This window comes from Babylonia areolata, chromosome 1 (genome assembly GCF_041734735.1).
Source record: "Babylonia areolata isolate BAREFJ2019XMU chromosome 1, ASM4173473v1, whole genome shotgun sequence".
In the NCBI taxonomy this organism is placed as follows: domain Eukaryota; kingdom Metazoa; phylum Mollusca; class Gastropoda; order Neogastropoda; family Buccinidae; genus Babylonia; species Babylonia areolata.
The window spans coordinates 84216174-84236173 of record NC_134876.1 but is presented as its reverse complement, the minus strand read 5'-3'; the positions used below and the strand labels follow the sequence as shown (position 1 = coordinate 84236173).

Sequence of the window (20000 nt, the reverse complement as noted above, 5' to 3'; positions counted from 1 at the left end):
AAAGAGGACAAAATCACGAAGAAGAACAATGGCAGCAGCTTCAGCAGTAACATTAACTGTAACTTGGTGTTCATGACGATTCAACACATAACAGATTTACCCGTGTGAAAAACAACAATAAAAGAATGAATAAATCAATCAATGAATGAATCAATGGATGAACGAATGACAAATGGGGTTGGAAAAAAGGAACTAGGTAAACAGATAACAATTCAGTTTTGACAAATGACAAATGGGGTTGGAAAAAAAAAGAACTAGGTAAACAGATAACAATTCAGTTTTGACAAATGACAAATGGGGTTGGAAAAAAAAGAACTAGGTAAACAGATAACAATTCAGTTTTGACAAATGACAAATGGGGTTGGAAAAAAAGAACTAGGTAAACAGATAACAATTCAGTTTTGACAAATGACAAATGGGGTTGGAAAAATAAACTAGGTAAACAGATAACAATTCAGTTTTGACAAATCATACACATGCGTTGGTAGTAGTAGTAGTAGTAGTAGGTGTTGTTGTGGTTGTTGTTGTTGCTGCTGCTGCTGCATCTGTTTGGATGGAGCAGTAGTAGTAGTTGTTTTTGTAGTATTCTCTTGAATTTAGATATGTAATTATTACTGGATTTTGTGCGTAAAACAGTGCCATGGTCAAAATATTGATTTGTCTGCTATCAATCACTTTTAGTTACAAATGTTTTGCAAAACTATAATTAAAATATGACTATCAAAATATTGATTAAGTTTTATATTGAAGACCTTACTTTGTTTTTCTTTCCCCTTTTTTTCCTTTTTTTTTCTAAAACAAAGATGATTATTATCATAGATACGAAATAGGACTTTTATTATCGTTGAGTGAGAAACGGGAACCCTCCCACCCCCACCCCTCTTTCTCTCTCTCTCTCTCTCTCTCTCACTCTCTCTCTCTCTCTCTTTCTCTGTGTGTGTATGTGTGTGTGAGTGGGCAAATATATTAATGCTATACTGATTCTAATTGTTGGTGGAGTCATGTTTACCTTCTTGTGAATAAATTTTGTTTTATTTAAAAAAAATAGCTGGGGTGGAGGGGGGAGTGGAGGGAGCGGAGAAAGGGGGTATCATCGGGGATCCTTTAGGGGGGGGGAGGGTTAGGGGGGGGGCGGAGTGTGGAAGAATGAGATGCGTACTGTGGTTACTTTCTTTTTCTCCTTTATGTAAATTAGCATACTCATAACTCATTTATTCGCGTGTATGACCACTGCCACTCCTCAGACCTACAACAACAACGACAACTTCTACTACTATGATTATCATAATTATTATTACTATTCTTCTTCTTCTTATTATTATTATTATCATCATTATTATTACAATTGTTGTTGTTAATCTCATGCAATTTTGCAAGAAATGTATAATTCATAAACGCCGTACTTAGTTGACTATCACATTAGTTTTGTTTGTTCGTTTTAGCTGACTTGTTTTTCGATTTGATAAAAAAAAAAATATTGCTTCATTATTTTATCATAACATGTTCTCCATGATAGATAAGTGGTTTAAATATGTTTCACATGTTTTCTCATGGTTTGAAAGGAATTAGACCAACAAATTCAGCTTATCCGTTTGTTTGGGGGGTTTGTTTATTGTTGTTGCTGTCGTTATTGTTGTTGTTTTGTTTCTCATTTATATTTATTCCGTTGATTTGCGTGTTTACTTTTGTGAAAGCGAGTTCATATCTGTAAAGTGTAGAAATAGAATACCTTAACTGATTCATAACATAACGGTTATTGTCTTTCTTACCCTGTCTCTGTCTCTCTTTCTCTGTTTGTCTGTCTCTTTCTTTCTCTCCTCTCTCTTTGTCTCTCTCCCTCTGCCTCTCTCGTTTTTAGGGTGTTTTTTTTTTTTTTGTTGTTGTTTTTTGTGTTTTTTTTGTTCCTTGATGTTTTTTTGGACTGTTGGTTTTTTTTTCTTTGTCTATTCAGTAAGCATATTTCTCAGCCTCTTCACTGTTTGTTGTGTTTGATGAAATCCAATTAGGTTCTTGTATCCTCACTTCTATTCAGCTTTGTTCTCTCCCTCCTCCCTCATCCACACCCTGTCCCTCCCCAGCCAGTACCCCCTCACCCCCCCCCCCTTGTTCTCTCTCTCTCTCTTTCACTCTCTCTCTCTCACACACACACACACACACACACACACACTGTTTTTCACCGATTTTTTTTTTCTTTACATTAAACGCAGTGTCTTGTTGAAGAGCCAGCGTCAGCACGTTCTGTTGTTTGTTTGTTTGTCTGTCTGTCTGTCTGTCTGTCTGTCTGGATTTGTTTATTTATTTCGGGGGGTCTGTTTCTGTGGCTTGTCTCAAAGGAAACCCGCGAACGGGTGAAATTTACAATGCTGCACAGCTGTTCTCTGTTCCTTGCTAGGTGTGCGTGCATGCATTCCAGGCGAGGAAGGAGAAAGAGGATACCCGGGGTATCCTCCAACCCACCACCACCCCCACCACCGCCTCCTCCCCGCCACATCCCCCCCCACCCCCAACCCCCTCACACCACCCCGTCCCCCCCTTCCAAATAAAAAAAGAGAGGGGGAGGGAATAACGAAAGGAGAAACAACTACTCTCATCCCCAATCCACCCACCCTCCAATACCTCCCCCCCCCTCCCCCGCCGCCAACCTCTGCTAGCCACGCCCACTTTTTCGCAAACGTCTCTCTCTCTCTCTCTCTCTCTCTCTCTCTCTCTCCCTACCCCCTCCTCATTCTCCCGACACATACACCCACAGAGAGAGAGAGATAGACAGACAGAGAGAGAGAGATACAGAGAGAGAGAGAGAGAGAGAGAGAGAGAGAGAGAACAGCACAGTTTTCGATCTACCCCGTCACACAAACCCATACAATCTGGAGTCTTGCAGACAGACAGACACTGTGGAGTCTATTGCCAGCTTGCTTTGCTGCACGTGCGTGGCGGCCCGTCTGCTGTCAGTCAGTTGTGTGTGGTCAGACTCGGTCATGTGACACCGCCATGACGTGGTGTGCTCGGGTTGCTGCGCGTGCAACCGGGATGCGCGAGCATCTCTCTCTCTCTTTCTCTCTCTCTCTCCCGACAGAGTTTCTGCGTGTTGGGTTTTTTTAATGGGATCCGCGGTGACGCATAGGGTTTGGGCATACGGAACGGTCTGTGTGTGTGAGAGTGAGAGTGTGAGTGTGTGAGAGAGAGAGAGAGAGAGAGAGAGAGAGATTTTAATTTAGAAAAGAAGAGATGGGGGGGGGGGGGGGGGGAACAGCAGAAGAACAAATTTCCAAAGAGAGGGAGGGTAGAGAAGGAAGAGAAAGAGAGAGAGAGAGAGAGAGAGACAGAGACAGAGACAGAGACAGAGAGACACAGAGAGAGAGACAGAGAGAGATGGAAGGGGTATTGAAGTTAGCGGAACACACACACACACACACACACACACACACACACCACCTCACAGATAGAGATATGAGCAATTGTATCCGTATCTGTCTGATCTTTAGAGAAATTGATATTAGTTTCTGCAACTTGCGCTCTAAAAAAACAAAAAACAAAAAACAACCAAAAAACAAACAAAAAAAGAAACATGTGCAAATGATCGACAGGCACGCGCGTGCGCACACACAGACACTCACAGACACACAGAGACAGACAGACACACACACCCACACACACCCACACACAACACCCCTACACACACACACACACACACACACACACACACACACACACACACACACACACACACACACTCAAGATTTTATTGTAAGATAAAAAATTTAAAAAAATGGTTGTGCGCTGTTGACAATTATTTGCAAAAGGTTGATGTACGTCAGTGAAGTATTACTCATTTTCGTATAATTAGCCGATACGAGATGGTTTTCATTTGGACAATACCATTTCTTTTTCATGCATGACATCGAGAATAGTGTCATTGTTACGGAATCCTACTGCTACTACTACAACTACTACGACTACTGCTACTACTACTTATGATAATAATAATGATAATGATGCTGTTGCTCCTTATTATCATTACTATTATCATCATCATTATCATATCAATCGATAACAAACAAACAAACAAAAAAATCAAAACGGTGACGATGATGATGTCACGACAAAGATTTTTATAATACAATATTTTTTCTCTCATTTTTTTTTTCTAACAGTTTTGTCAATGTGAATTTCTGTAAGTATCGCTCATACATGCTGTTTGCCATAAAAACAACGTGAAAACAGTCGAACCTGTGTAGACAAAAAAGTATATACGGTGTGTCGCTTTCTCGCGTTAAAGAAACAGTTTTTAATGGCGAATCGTGCAGTTATATATATATATATATATATATATACACACACACATACATACATATATATATATATATATATATATATATATATATATATACCCAGCCACCCCCAACTTTCTTCCTCTCTCTCTCCATCTTTCTTTTTTCTCTGCTCCCGACCCCCACCTCCCACCCCCCATCTCTTCATCCCTCTTCCTCTTTCCTTCAGTCTCTTTTCCCACCCCCCTGTCACTGCCCCCCGTCTCTCTCTCCTCTCTTTCTTTTTTTCTTCTTCTTTCTTTATTTTTTTTTTTTCTAAACTCTCTAATATCGACTTTTCCGGGGGGGAAAGGGATGGAAGGGGGGAGGGTCGGGGAGGGAGGGGGGGTTGCATGTTTGCCTGGTCTCGCTCTCTTCCAGATTAACCTCGCGGTGTTGGCGAAACGTTTGCGACTTGCTACATCAAAGACTTTCCACCTCGGCGCAAAAAGGCAAAGGGGCAAAAGGTCTCCTTTGGTTAAACAGGGCCCTCACAATAAGGACTTGTAGGAAACAGGGGGTGAGGGGGGGGGAGGTGGAGTGGATGGGGGGGGGGAGGAGTGGAGGAAGGGGTGCGTTTGGGATTGGGTGGGGGTGGGTAGGGGAGGGGAAGAATGAGAGTGTGAGGGGGAGAGTCTGGTGGAGGGGGGGGGGGGAGAGGAAGAGAGAGAGAGAGACAGACAGAAGCACACACCGAGTTGTGGTGGAAAAGAATGGTGTGTGTGTGTGTGTGTGTGTGTGTGTGTGTGTGTGTGTGTGTGTGTGTGTGTGTGTGTGTGTGTGTGTGTGTGTGTGTGTGTGTGCATTAGAGAGAGAGAGAGGGCGAAGGGGTGGATGTTAATTGGGGAGAGAAATGGTGAAAGGGATGAGTGCGTGCGTGCGGGGAATCGGGGAAGGAGTAGAAGGGTGGGCTGATTCGATGAAGTCTGTTACACACACACACACACACACACACACACACACAGAGCGAGATGAGAAAGAGAGAGAGAGAGAAATTTGAAGAGTTTGGAGAGTTTGGCTGGGAATGTTAACACTGTTGGTAAACGAGAAAAGAATGGCGGCGATGATGATGAGAGGGATGTAAGGAAGGAGGGGGGACGTGGGGGCAAAAGGAACGGGAGGGGGAGTTGGGGGAGGGATAGGAGTGGGGGGTCACTGGCAGAAGGAAGGGGGAGGGGTTGTTGGGGGGGGGGGGAGGGTAGGGGGCATCGAGGTATGGCCGAGATTTGTGTGCATAGGTGTGTTTTTTTTTCAAACTGAGACTGAAGCCACAACCACCATTCCTCAAACCATTCCAGGGGGATTGCCATGAGAACACCCACCACCTTCCCCCTCCCTTCTTCTTCTTCTTCTTCTTCTGCGTTCGTGGGCTGCAAACTCCCACATTCACTCGTATGCACACGAGTGGGCTTTTACGTGTATGACCGTTTTTACCCCGCCATGTAGGCAGCCATACTCCGTTTTCGGGGGTCCTTCCCCCTCCCGACTCCTCCCCCCGCTCCCCACCCCCCCTCCCCACAATCCCTGCAACGGACACGCGATAAATTAACAACCTTCAATATCAAAGCCTATGAAAAAAAGAGCCGACGGGTTCCCCCCCACCCCTACCCCACCCCTACCCCACCCCCCCTGCACCGCCCGCTTCTTATACACCCTCCCTACACCCTCCTCCTCCTCCCCTTTAAATTCCCTTTCTCTTTCAGTCCTTCCTCACCGTCCCCTTCGCCTTTTTCTTATTCTTCTTACTCACCCACCCACCCTTGTATCTTCTGTTCATTACCTGACGGCCTTTTTCACGGTATACGCTTCTGCCAGGGTTCACATGAGGACTTTCTTTTCTTTTTTCAGTCTTTTTTTTTTTTTCTCCAATATATTTCTGAAATGATTTTTTTTTCCGTTGTAGTTCTGGTTCTTCTTCTTCTTTGAGGTTGTTTTTTTTTTCTCCCTTCTCTTGTCTTTATTATCCTTCCCCAAAATGCTTCCAGACAAGCACTTGAGTGGCCTTCTCTCTTTGTCGGTTTGTCTGTCTGTCTGTCTCTTTCTGTCAAGCACACACACACACACACACACACACACACACACACACACACACAATCTCTCTCTCTCTCTCTCTCTCTCTCTCTCTCTCTCTCTCTCTCCCCCCACTCACTCTCAACTCTACCCCCATTTTTTTTTTTAATTTAAATTACTGATATACTGACATACTAATATACTATTTTCATCTTGAATATGATATTGTGGCCATTATATAATATACTATGGCCATTACATTATTTACTGCTCTCCCTCGTCTCGGTTTACTGTTTAATTTGAACTTTTTTGGCACACACTTTATTTGTCAACACTTCATTTATAGGCAGACAGACAGTCAGTTATGTGCCATTCATTAAGATCAACCAAACCTCTCCCTCTCCCTTCTCAGGTTGTCTACCTGTCTGTCTGTCTGTCTGTCTGTCTGTCAAGACAACCCCATTTCTGAAATTGTGAAGCATTTTGTGACTAAAGTTCCTGGTTTAATTAATTAACCAAACTACAACAACAGCAGCAGCAACCAAATAATAAATGAATAAATGGAGCGAATGAGTAAGTGAAAAAAAAAATATATATATATATAAACAAGCAAGCAGAGTCATCGATCAAGAAAGAAAATAAATCTCTATAAAATAAATATAATCTATCTATCTCTCTCTCTCTCTCTCTCTCTCTGTCTCTGGCCTGACACAATGCTTCCTTTAAATAACAATGTCAATAGGTACACTGAAAATGATGTTTTAAAGCATTGTCCTTTTTGCCAAGGTGAACTAGAAGATGAATACCATTTGTTGTTTGTTTGTTCTGTAGATAATGATTTACGGACAAAATTTTTTCAAGACTGTTTAAACATGTCTCTTAGTTCACTTCTCCGATCAAACAACAAGCAGAGAAATTTCCATGTATCAAAATTTATTTTCCATGCGATCAAAAGGAGAAATCATATACTCAGACCTAATTAAGTATAATTAATGTCAAGTCCATGAACATTATGATATTGTGTCATCTATTCAAGTGTTATAATACCCCTTCCCATACCCACCCCCAGTCCCCTGGTTTTGAATTGTGGTCCATGGTCCAAGTTCAATTAAAACAATTTCGTTTGTTCGTTCGTTCGTTCGTTCGTTCTCTCTCTCTCTCTCTCTCTCTCTCTCTCTCTCTCTCTCTCTCTCTCTCTCTCTCTCTCTCTCTCTCTCTCTCTCTCTCTCTCTCTCTCTTTATGTCCTGGACTGGGTGGAAAAAAGCATGTGCATTTGCTTATCTCATTACCCTGGTAAAATAAAATTTCATTCCGTTTCCTCTCTCTCTCTCTCTCTCTCTCTCTCTCTCTTCCATCTGTGTCTGCGCCACCTCTTCCTTCCCCCACCTCCCCCTCCCCCTCCTCTTCACTTCCACACTACCTCCTTACACCAAGCCCTCGACTTTTTGTGTGTGTCAATAGAACCGTTAATATGTAAGTGTTTGCACGCGCGTGCGCGTGTGTCTGTGTGTGTGCCAGTGTGTGCGTCTGTGCGTGTCTGTGTCTGTGCCTCTGTGTGTCTGCCTGTGTCAGTGTTTTTCTTCTTCCTCTTCCTCTTCGTTCGTGGGCTGTACTCCCACGTTCACTCGTATGTACACGAGTGGGCTTCTACGTGTGTGACCCGTTTTTAACCACGCCATTTAGGCAGCCATTCTCTGTTTTCAGGGGTGTGCATGGGTATATTCTTGTTTCCGTAAGCCACCGAACGCTGACATGGATTACAGATTCTCTGACGTGCGTATTTGATTTTCTGCTTGCGTATACACATGGAGGCGGTTCAGGCACTAGCAGGTCTGCACGTATGTTGACCTGGGAGATCGGGGGGAAAAAATCCACCCTTTACCCACCAGGCGCTGTTACCGAGATTCGAACCCGGGACCCTCAGATTTAAAGTCCTACGCTTTAATCACTTGGCTATTGCGCCCGTCTGTGCGTAAGTCATTTTGGATCACAATTATTTGCTTGGCTCTGATACTACTACTACTACTACTACTACTGATGATGATGATGATGAAAGTAGTGACCGTGATAATGATGACGATGATAATACTATTAAGTAGTAGCAGTAGTATGGCGATGACACTCGACAACACGATTGTGCAGGGAAACGAGCGCAGGTAACTCTTCACTCGTAAAACATATCAAATGACAAATATCAATCTCCTTCTTCTTCTTCTTCTTCTTCTTCTTCTTATTATTATTATTATTATTATTATTATTATTATTATTATTCCTCCTCTTCTTCTTCTTCTTCTTCTTCTTCTCTCGCCCTCCTCATACCCTCCTCCACCCCTTCCTCTCTCCTGCACCATGAATTGTTATTATTGTTGTTGCTATGGTTATTGTTCCAGCATTCGTTTAGAAAAAAAAAAAGTTCATAGGCGAATCAAAGAGCGTATTCGCCCGTTATGATCGTCCAGACGAAAACGCACATCAGACACGCGTATGAGACATTCGTTTATGATCATGACAAAGAAAAATGAATGAGATAAAAAAAAAAAAAAAAAAACTGCGCAACCTTTGACTTATTACCGCTTAGGAGAAGAATGGAAAAAACAAACAAACAAACCTCTCTCTCTCTTTCTTTTTTTTCTGTCCGTCTGTCTGTTTGTTTGTCTCTCTGTCTGTCTCTCTCTCTCTCTCTCTCTCTCTCTCTCTCTCTCTCTCTCTCACACACACACACACACACACACACACACAGACATAGTATGTCAATCCTGTCCTACTATGACCACGAGAACAGCAAAGGCAAGGAGGCAACTGCTGTCCCGACTATCTGGGCTTAGAATCTGATTCTAGTGGAGAGTGTCTTGTCCAGCTTACGTCCCCACTCTCTCGGCCAAGAGGGCTTTAGGACTGTCGTTGACAAAAGCACACTACCGCAAAAAAAAAAAAAAAAAAAAAAAAAAAAAACAGACACAACTCAAATAATCATCACTGATTATTATCAGCGGAAGGCAAGGAAAACAGTGGATTTCTTGTGCCCCCATGGGGGCATTGAAAGGTTACACACATACATACATACATACATACATTTTTTACGAATACCATACAAACAAAAAAAAAGTGATGTCAAAAGAACAAAAAGCCCATTCGTGTTCAAACACGCAAATACACATTCATGATTAATAATTATTAATAAGCGGCAGGATAATAATAATAATAATAATAATAATAATAATAATAATAATAATGATAAGCAGCAGCAGCAGCAGCATCCAAAAGAACAATAATAATCTACAGCCAACAACAACAAAAAAAGATGGCAAATAAGGAACAGTCCCTGATTGGGGATGCATTAGTGTTATACCACCCATGCAGCAGCAACGGTCTGCCTTTCTCTGTCTCTGTCTCTGTCTCTCTCTGTCTCTGTCTCTCTCTCTGTGTCTGTGTGTGCTTTGTTTGATAACTACTTTTTTTTTCTTTCTTTGTTTTGCCTGGGCGCGTTACCTCCCTTCACCTTTCCACATGACTGATCCCGCCGCCACGTTGACCCTGTATGTCTGTCTGATATGATCTGCTGATCGACTTGATCACAAACTACCACCACCACCACCAGCCTCTCCCTCCCACCCACCCCCCTTCCCCTTCCTCTCTTCTTCCCACTTAACACCCCCACCATCCCTGTAACTCCCTGTCTACTGACTCCAATCTGGTTTGCCACACTTTTTATTTAGCCCACGTGCGTATTTCGCCTATTTCGCTTTGCTCTCTAGATAACGTCGCCCCACTCCTTTTCCGTCGTGTCAGCAGGGTCGTTTTGCCTACACGCTCCTATTCGTTTCGCCTATACACTGCTGGTTGTTTCGCCTACACACTGCTGGTCGTTTCTATTAACTCCACGGCCAAGCTTTTTTTTTTTTTTTTTTTTTTTTTTTTTTTTTTTCGCAACCGTCTCCATCGAAGTTGACTTTGAGCTCTGAAGGGTTAAAAGTGTTTGCTTGTTTGTTTGTTTGTTTGTTTGTTTGTTCAGGCCTGAAATGGCTCATTTGCGGTCGGCTTGGCTCTGAGCAACATGATTTAGTTTGATTGGTTTGGGGTGGTTGTGTTTTGTTGTTGTTTTGTTTGTTTATTTGTTTTTGTTTTGTTTTTTGTTTGTTTGTTTGTTTTTGTTGTTGTTTTTTGTTGCTGTTGTTGGGTTTTTTGTTTTTGTTTGCTTGTTTGTTATTACTTTGGAATGGTTATCAATAACGGTTAGATTTGTGGAGTAGTGGGTAGAAGAGAGGGGGGGGAGAGAGTGGTGAAGGGGGAGGGAATCGGAGGGTGGGGTAGGGGTGGGGGTGAGGGCCGTTCTGGAATAAAGCGAGGTTGAAAGGCAAATGTGTGTGTGTGTGATTGTCCGCGCCCACGCGCATGCGTGTATGTGTGTGTGTGAGTGAGTGAGAGAGAGAGAGAGAGAGAGTGTGTGTGTGTGTGTGTGTGTGTGTGTGTGCAGTGTGTGTGTGTGTTTGTTTGTGTGTGTGTGTGTGTGTGCGTGTGCATGTGTGGCTATATTTTAGAATGTGGAGCTCTGTATGTACGCAACTGATATATGTTAACATTTTTAACCATTCATCAATCCGTGGATCCATTCATTCATTCATTCACTCACTCACTCATTCATTCATTTATTCATTCATTCACTCCCTCATTCATTCACGAATTTCCACTGACTTTATGAAGGGAGACTGTTAACTTGGGAGGAAAAAAACAGGTGAACTGTCTGCACTGACGTTGACACGGAACACAAGAAGGCACTGAATGGTTTCACACGTATGTTACCCACTCCTGCTAGATGTTTGAGAGAGAAGCATGGGACGATTTCACCCTGTTGAGTATTTCTTTCTTTCTTTCTTTCTTTCTTTCATTTTTATGTCACTTTTTCTCGATTAAAAAATCATGGACTACAGATTTATTTCATCTGCTGAGTGTTTTTTGTGTTTTTTTGTTGTTGTTTTTTTTAATCTGATAAGAATTTGTCTGTTTCTGCGCTGCCTCTGCCCCTACCTAACTATCTGTCTGTCTGTCTGTCTCTGTTTCTGTCTCTCTCTCCGTTTTGTCACTTTGTGTCTCTGTATGTACGCAATTGGTATATGTTAATATTTTTAACCATTCATCAATCCGTGCATCCATTCATTCATTCATTCACTCACTCACTCATTCATTCATTCATTCACTCACTCATTCATCCACGAATTTCCACTGACTTTATGAAGGGAGACTGTTAACTTGGGAGAGAAAAAAAAGGTGAACTGTCTGCACTGACGTTGACACGGAACACAAGAAGGCACTGAATGGTTTCACACGTATGTTACCCACTCATGCTAGATGTTTGAGAGAGAAGCATGGGACGATTTCACCCTGTTGAGTATTTCTTTCTTTCTTTCTTTCTTTCCTTCATTTTTATGTCACTTTTTCTCGATTAAAAAATCATGGACTACAGATTTATTTCATCTGCTGAGTTGTTGTTTTTTTTTTGTTTTTTTTTGTTTTTTTTGGCCCGAGGGGGGGGGGGGGGTTGTTGCTTTTTTTTAATCTGATAAGATTTTGTCTGTTTCTGCGCTGCCTCTGCCCCTATCTATCTATCTGTCTGTCTGTCTGTCTGTCTGTCTGTCTGTCTCTGTTTCTCTCTCTCTCTCTCTCCGTTTTGTCACTTTGTGTCTCTGCCTCTCTCTGCATTTCTGTCTCTGTTTGTCTCTGTCTGTCTGTCTGTCTGTCTGTCACACACACACACACACACACACACACACACACACACACACACACACACACACACATGAATAAATAAGTGGAAAAAAAATTTGCCTCTCACTCTCAGAAGCACAAAAGAGGATCATTGAACTGCCTTATGTTTGTGTCTTTCTTGCATGTGCGCTTTGTACTTGACACAAAAGAATTCAGTTCAGATACTCTCATGATTTGTTAACTGATTCACGTATGACAGTCCGTTCATCTAATTGCAGTGTCTTAATCTCCTTATTTTTCCTTCTTGCTTTCTTCGTCCCTTCTTTCTTTCTTTTCATCTGCTTTTCTTTTTCTTTCTTGATCTCTTTTGGTTTATGGTTGATGACTGACTCAATTTCAATTTTTAAAACAATGAATGATTGATGCTGATTATATCAAAACTCACGTAAATTATGTAAAAACTCACATTGTCACATGAAATAATTTTATGAAATGATATGCTTGTGGAACCCGGACTTTGCTTTTTCTTTTCGTGTGTGTGTGTGTGTGTGTGTGTGTGTGTGTGTGTGTGTGTGTGTGTGTGTGTGTGTGTGTTGTTGTTGTTGTTGTTTGTGGTTTTATGATGGTTACGCTAATATTTTCTTTTCCTTTCTTCTGTTTCTGCTTCTGATGTTCATATTCTTTTTAAAAAAAAATTCTATCGCACCTTTTCCTTATTACTGTAACCGCTCCGCCCCCCACCCCCTCCCCCTCCACCTTCTTCTTCTTCTGCGTTCACTCGTATCCACACGAGTGGGCTTTTACGTGTATGACCGTTTTTACCCCGCCATGTAGGCAGCCATACTCCGTTTTCGGGGGTGTGCATGCTGGGTATGTTCTTGTTTCCATAACCCACCGAACGCTGACATGGATTACAGGATCTTTAACGTGCGTATTTGATCTTCTGCTTGCATATACACACGAAGGGGGTTCAGACACTGGCAGGTCTGCACATATGTTGACCTGGGAGATCGTAAAAATCTCCACCCTTTACCCACCAGGCGCCGTCACCGCGATTCGAACCCGGGACCCTCAGATTGACAGTCCAACGCTTTAACCACTCGGCTATTGCGCCCGTCGCCCCTCCACCTTCGACTACACACAACCTCTCTCCTCCCCTCTTTTTGAGAAGACATGACTATGGAGGAAGGGCTAGATATGTAGGAATGCGGTTGAAGGGAACTGACACAAGACGACGCCTATTCCACTTGTCAGTCGGTATCGACAATGAATATCAGCAGCGTTTCTTCTTCTTCTTCTTCTTCTTCTTCTTCTTCTTCTTCTTCTTCTTCTTCTAATTCTCCTCCTTCTTCTTCTTCTTCTTCTCCTCCTTCTTCTTCTTCTTCTTCTTCTAATTCTCCTCCTCCTTCTTCTTCTTTTTCTTCTTCTTCTTCTTCTTCTTCTTCTTCTTCTTCTTCTAATTCTCCTCCTTCTTCTTCTTCTTCTTTTTCTTCTTCTTCTTCTTCTTCTTCTTCTTCTTCTTCTTCTTCTTCTAATTCTCCTCCTTCTTCTTCTTCTTCTTCTTCTTCTTCTTCTCCTCCTCCTTCTTCTTCTTCTTTTTCTTCTTCTTCTTCTTCTTCTTCTTCTTCTTCTTCTTCTTCTTCTTCTTCTTCTAATTCTCCTCCTTCTTCTTCTTCTTTTTCTTCTTCTTCTTCTTCTTCTTCTTCTGCTGCTGCTGCTGCTGCTGCTTCCCTAACTGATCGATGATGACCTTTGCCATATACGGCACCACCGCCACCAGATGTGATGTAGCGTATATGGATCACTTCGCACGTCTTCACACCTCCTCCAAACTGAAACTGAAACCTTTGTTTCCCTTTTCACGCGGCCTTCACTCGGTTTTTTTTTTTTGTTTTTTTTTCAGTGTTCATAAAGACACGGATAACCGGATCTTTCTTGTTTTGTAATTGGAAAAGATCTACAGTACAGCATGGGTTTTGTGTTTATAACTTCGGCTGTTGGTGGGGGTTTTTTGGGGTTTTTTTTGTGTTTTTTTGTTTGTTTGTTTTGTTTTTTGTTTTGTTGTTGTTGTTGTTGTTTTTCACTACGGTGATTCTATTACAAAATAATCATTTAAGATAAGATAAGAATAACTTTATTATCTCCAACTGGAGAAATTTGGTCACGAGGTGCATCACCACAACACAAACAAGCAAACAACATGGGGACCATAACTGTAAAAGCCAACAACAGCCCCCACAAACATCACGAAGACACAAATGTAAAATAATATCACATACATCGTTTCATACACACATCCACACACTGCAGGTAACAACTAGTATTCTCAATGTAAAAACAGAAAGAATTAAGAAACATTATTTGAATATAATTATAAACATAGCCTACTATACTGCACATTGATTATAATAGACAGATAAGAGAAGAATAAAGATGAATTGCGGAAAACCACAACCAGATAATCAGCACACACCCGCACCGCACCCCCCCCCCCCCCCCCGCACCCCCCCGCCACCACCACCACCACCCACCCCACACGCGCGGATAACTTGATTAAACAAGAGATTAAACATTATTTATGACAAAACGTGGGAGTAAAAGTTTCAGTCTCGTTTCTTCAATGAGAGGACAGGAGAAAGGCATAGGATATAATGTTTCCTATAAATATTCATATGCATCTTTCTTTCTTTTTTTCTTTTTTTTTATCTACATATACATTCATTCATTACATATGTATTTTTTTTCGTTTGTTTCTTTTGATGTTGTTGTTTTGTGTTTGTTTGTTTGTTGTTGTTGTTGTTGTTGTTGGTTGGCTAATCACAAGCGTGACAACTAAAAGAGGATAATTTCTAATTATCTATTCATCTATTCATTGGGTTTGTTTTTTTTTTATAAATAATTGATTAATTGATGTTATTCATTTATTTATCTATTAATTTGTTTGTTTTACGAAATAAGAGAATTAAAAGCGAGCATTTAAAAAAAATCATTCTTTCTTTTGTGCAGCTACACAGAAACGAAGGCTGAGATATTAAAATTTAGGCTATACAGTTTAAAATGTTGTCTCTTTTGTTTTCCTTTCCATTGCAGATCTGATCTCGCTGCAAAATATTTCACTCACTCAGTACGGCCAGTCCTCTCTTCTCCTCTGCACAGATCCCTCGGATGTCCAGTGGGTGTCTGAATGACCCAACCTTTAGCTTCCGTCGTCAGAATTGTGGTATTCTTTGTCAACATTCACCTCTTCAGTATAAGAGCCTTCCACTTGCAATATTTTGATGATGGTAATTGGGGTGAAACGCTGTTAACGTCGTCTCTTTCGCCGTTCGTATGGAGAGAGTTAAGCATAAGAAATAAACCCGCCTGACTGGAATTGCATTTTCTTTAAAACTATGAGATAGGTTACTTAAGTTCCGGGCGCATTATTATCCAGAAAATGAACATCGGTAAGTAACTGATGATCCGTTGACCTGTTTTCTCAGGTCCAGTAATGTCCTTGCCCCCCCCCCCCCCCCCCCCTCCCACCCACCCACAACCCCCACTACTCTATCCCTTTCTTTATCAGTCTCTGTCTGTCTATTCACAACACGCGGTTAAATAAATGGAAGAGGACAGGCATGCATATCTATGTGTGTGTGTGTGTGTGTGTGTGTGTGCATTGCGCGCGCGCGCGTGTGTGTATGTGCACACGCGCATGTGTGTGTGTGTGTGTGTGTGTGTGATAAACAGACCCAAAAATAATGTATGTGTGTATGCGTGTACATGTGTGTATGTGTGCGTGCGTGCGTGCGTGCGTGCGTGTGCCGATATGTATGTGTATTTATTAAGACATCTTATTACATTATGTATGTGTGTGGGTGTGTGTGCTTGTGTGACAGACAGGCAGACCAACAGACAGGCCCAAACATAATCATGAAAAAGCAGCTATAGCGGACTCATGACAGTAACAGATACAATTTTTTTTTTTTTTTTTTTTTTTTTTTACTCAGCGAGGGCAGAAGTGTGTACACAGAGGAGCAAGGAGTTTAAAAAATAATTGTTTTGTTGTTTTTTTTTTTTTTTGTTTTCTGATATTAAAAAAGACATTTTTTTGTTGTAGTTACTGTTGATGGTTGTTTGTTTGTTGTTCTTCTTTTGTCGCTACTTTGTTTATTTGTTTTGTTTGCTTGTCATTTGCCAGTTTGTGTTGTTGTTGGGTTGTTGTTGTTTTTTACTTCTGGTCATGAAATTGACTCTACCTCGTGCGCCCAACAACACGGGGAGCATCAAAGTCTGTATCTTCTAAGTTGCCTTACATTTACGATCAGAACACGAGAGAAAACCAAAAAAAAAAAAAAAAAAAAAAACGCTCACACCACTGCAGCCGACGCAGTAGACATTATTGTTTCTGTTGTGGCCAGTGGACGCCCTAAGGTTGTTGCGGTACAAGAATGCGTCCGGGCCTCAGTGGGAGATGCTGTGCACACATAAACCATGGAATTTCTGTCGTAGGTGTACCGTACCGTACCGTACCGTGACGTGTGTGTGTGTGTGTGTGTGTGTGTGTGTGTGTGTGTGTGTGTGTGTGTGTTTTGTGGTCACGTCTGCTAGGGTCATGTCGAGGGGTTTGCACTTTTAATTGGTCTGTCTGGAGCTTTGGCATAACGGAGTGTGTGTGTGTATGTGTGTGTGTGTGTGTGTGTGTGTGTGTGTGTGTGTGTGTGTGTGTGTGTGTGTGTGTGTGTGTGTGTGTTCGTTCTTTAGTTTAAGGTCTTTTCACTGTAAGTGATATTAGACGAGGGAAGGAAAAAAATCGAGTGGGAGGAGGGGGGGAATTACTGTGTACGCATACGAGTAAGTGAAAGTGTGTGTGTGTGTGTGTGTGTGTGTGTGTGTGTGTGTGTGTGTGTGTGTGTGAAAATTATTGATTTAAGTTTTCTTTAAAAAAAATAAACAAACAAACATAACAATATATGGTTTTAAGATGAAGCTATATGGTTCGCTGTTATAGTTGTTTGTTTTTCATTAGAAATGTGTGTGTGTGTGTGTGTGTGTGTGTGTGTGTGTGTGTGTGTGTGTGTGTGTGTGTTTGTGTTTACAACTGTATACTTACCAGAAACAGACAATACAGAGAAACAAGGTAATGGCGCTTGTTCATAGCTACATCTTAAAACTGCAGATATATTTTTTTCCCCGGTATCTCACAACAGGAGGCAGAAAAGTCTGTAATTACTTGTTTAGGCTCCCTTTTAAACACTGACGCACTCATCATGCGATTTTCTTTCCTTAGCTTGAACAGACAGCAATTCCACTTCGCCCATAATGATGGGAGGAAAGGTATGTACTTTCTTCGGGGATGGAGGTTGTATATAATTGCTTTCTTTCACAGACACAAGTCGACTACACAAGCACTCACGCACATTCTGCGCAAGCTCCTTTGGTTTCTCGTCACTGCCAGAATTCATATCACCTACCGCTATTTTTTTAGAGTCCACATACAAAATACTTGGTGATGGTGCCATCAACGTCTCCTCTTCTTTCTTTGCTTTGCATTATACAGCGCTCACTGGTTTTTTTATTGTTATTTTTTGTTTTTTGTTTTTTTGTTTTTCTTTCTTTCTTTCTTTGTCTTATAGAACGAACTGGGTTGTGGATTACAAGGCCTTGTATTTCGCTCTGTCAGGTGATATAGAATTGCGTTGTATTATCATTATCAATATCATTATTATTATTATTATTATTATCATTGTATATACCAGATGTTTTTCATCTGAAAACCAACATCTCCCTCCTCTCTTGATAACCGCTCTACCACAATGCAGCGCTCTTTTTTTTTCCACCTCTAAAAATGACTATTTGTTCCCCTAGAATTGTTTCCCTTCTTCTTCTTCTTCTTCTTCTTCTTTTTAAAACAGCGATACAGGTATCCTTGGTTGCTTTTGATTCTGTGATATGTGAACATGGAAAGCGGTGTAATTCTGTTGTCAACCAGATTCTGATATTTTTGATAGTGCATTGATTTTTTTCTCGGTCATTTGATTGTTCCTAATTGCTTGAAGTCCACAATACTCACAATACTCGTATGATTATCCACAAACTATTCGGATACTCGCCAATAACATAAATAAATATGCTTAGTCCATATACGCATATGATTATTCACAAACTATTCACATACTCGCCAATGACATAGATAAATATGGCTAGTCAATATACTCATATAATTATTCACAAGCTATTCAAGTATTCGCCAAAAACATAAATGAATATGCCTGGTCCGTACATTCATATGATTATTCACAAACTATTCACATACTCGCTAATAACAAATAAATATGCCTAGTCCATAAACTCATATAATTATTCAGAAACTATTCAAATACTCGCCAATAACATAGATAAATATGCCTAGTCCATACATTCATATGATTATTCACAAACTATTCACATACTCACCAGTAACATGAATAAATATGTCTAGTCCATAATACTTAGATAATTTTTACAAACTATTCAGGTACTCGCCAGTAACATAGATAAATATGCCTAGTCCATATACTCATATGATTATTCACAAACTATTCACATACTCGCCAATAACATGAATAAATATGCCTAGTCCATAATTATACTCATACGATTTTTCACAAATGGTACTCGCCAATAACATAGATAAATATGCCTAGTCCATAATAATACTCATGTGATTTTTCACAAACTATTCAGTGTACTCGCCAATAACATAGATAAATATGCCTAGTCCATTATTATACTCATGATTTTTCACAGACTATTCAGGTACTCGCCAGTAACAGATAAATATGTCTAATCCATTATTATACTCATATGATTATTCGCAAACTAGTCAGATCCTCGCCAATAGCATAAGAATAAATATGCCTAGTCCATAATTATGCTCATATGATTTTTCACAACCTATTCAGTACTCGCCAATAACATAGATAATTATGCCAAGTCCATAATTATACTCATATGATTTTTCACAAACTATTCAGGTACTCGCCAATAACATAGATAAATATGCCTAGTCCATAATACTCATATGATTTTTCACAAACTATTCAGGTACTCGCCAATAACATAGATAAATATGCCTAGTCCATAATACTCATATGATTTTTCACAAACTATTCAGGAATTCGCCAATAACATTAATGTGCCTAGTCCATATACTCATATAATTATTCACAAACTATTCAGATACTCGCCAATAACATAAATGAATATGCCTAGTCCATATACTCATATAATTATTCACAAACTATTCAGGTACTCGCCAATAACATAGATAAATATGCCTAGTCCATAATACTCATATAATTATTCACAAACTATTCAGATACTCGCCAATAACATAAATGAATATGCATAGTCCATATACTCATATAATTATTCACAAACTATTCAGGTACTCGCCAATAACACAGATAAATATGCCTTTCCTTCCTGATTTCCCTTTTCTTTTTTTTTCTGTCCTGTTTTTGGGTGGTTGTTGTTGTTGTTGTTTTTTAGGGGGCGGGGGTGTTGTTGTTGTTTTTGTTGTTGTTGTTGTTGTTGTTGTTGTTTTTTGAGTGTGTGTTTTTAATTCCAAAGGGTCTTGTGCCCATCAAAGTCATTAACGTTGCCCTACGTCCCGGTGGTCCCGAAAAACAAAGCCGTGGGAGATACCGGGACCAGACGTCTACTCTCCCACACCACACCACACCCCCCCCCCCCCTCCCTGAATTTATCGCCACGGGGTTTTTGACCGTATCCCAGAGAGAGAGAGTCTACAGTAAATCAGCCCAGTGCGTGCTCACAAGCCCACGAACTCCCTCTTTCTTTCCCTAAAACTTTTCAATAAATCCATGAGCGCGAGTACGGTCACCGATCGAGCCACTTGATAAATCCGCTTTTGGGGGAGGGGGGGGGGGGAAGGAAACATGATTTATAGGGACGGACAGACTTTTGGAGTGTGTGGGTAGGTGTGTGTGGGGGGG

General features: G+C 40.9%; 1 protein-coding gene across 2 annotated transcripts in view; it reads right to left on the bottom strand.

The window, feature by feature from the left end:
* The window catches only part of LOC143288629 (protein Wnt-6-like), a 119475-nt gene that overhangs the window by 46752 nt on the left and 52723 nt on the right, over positions 1-20000 (bottom strand). The window lies entirely within an intron of this gene.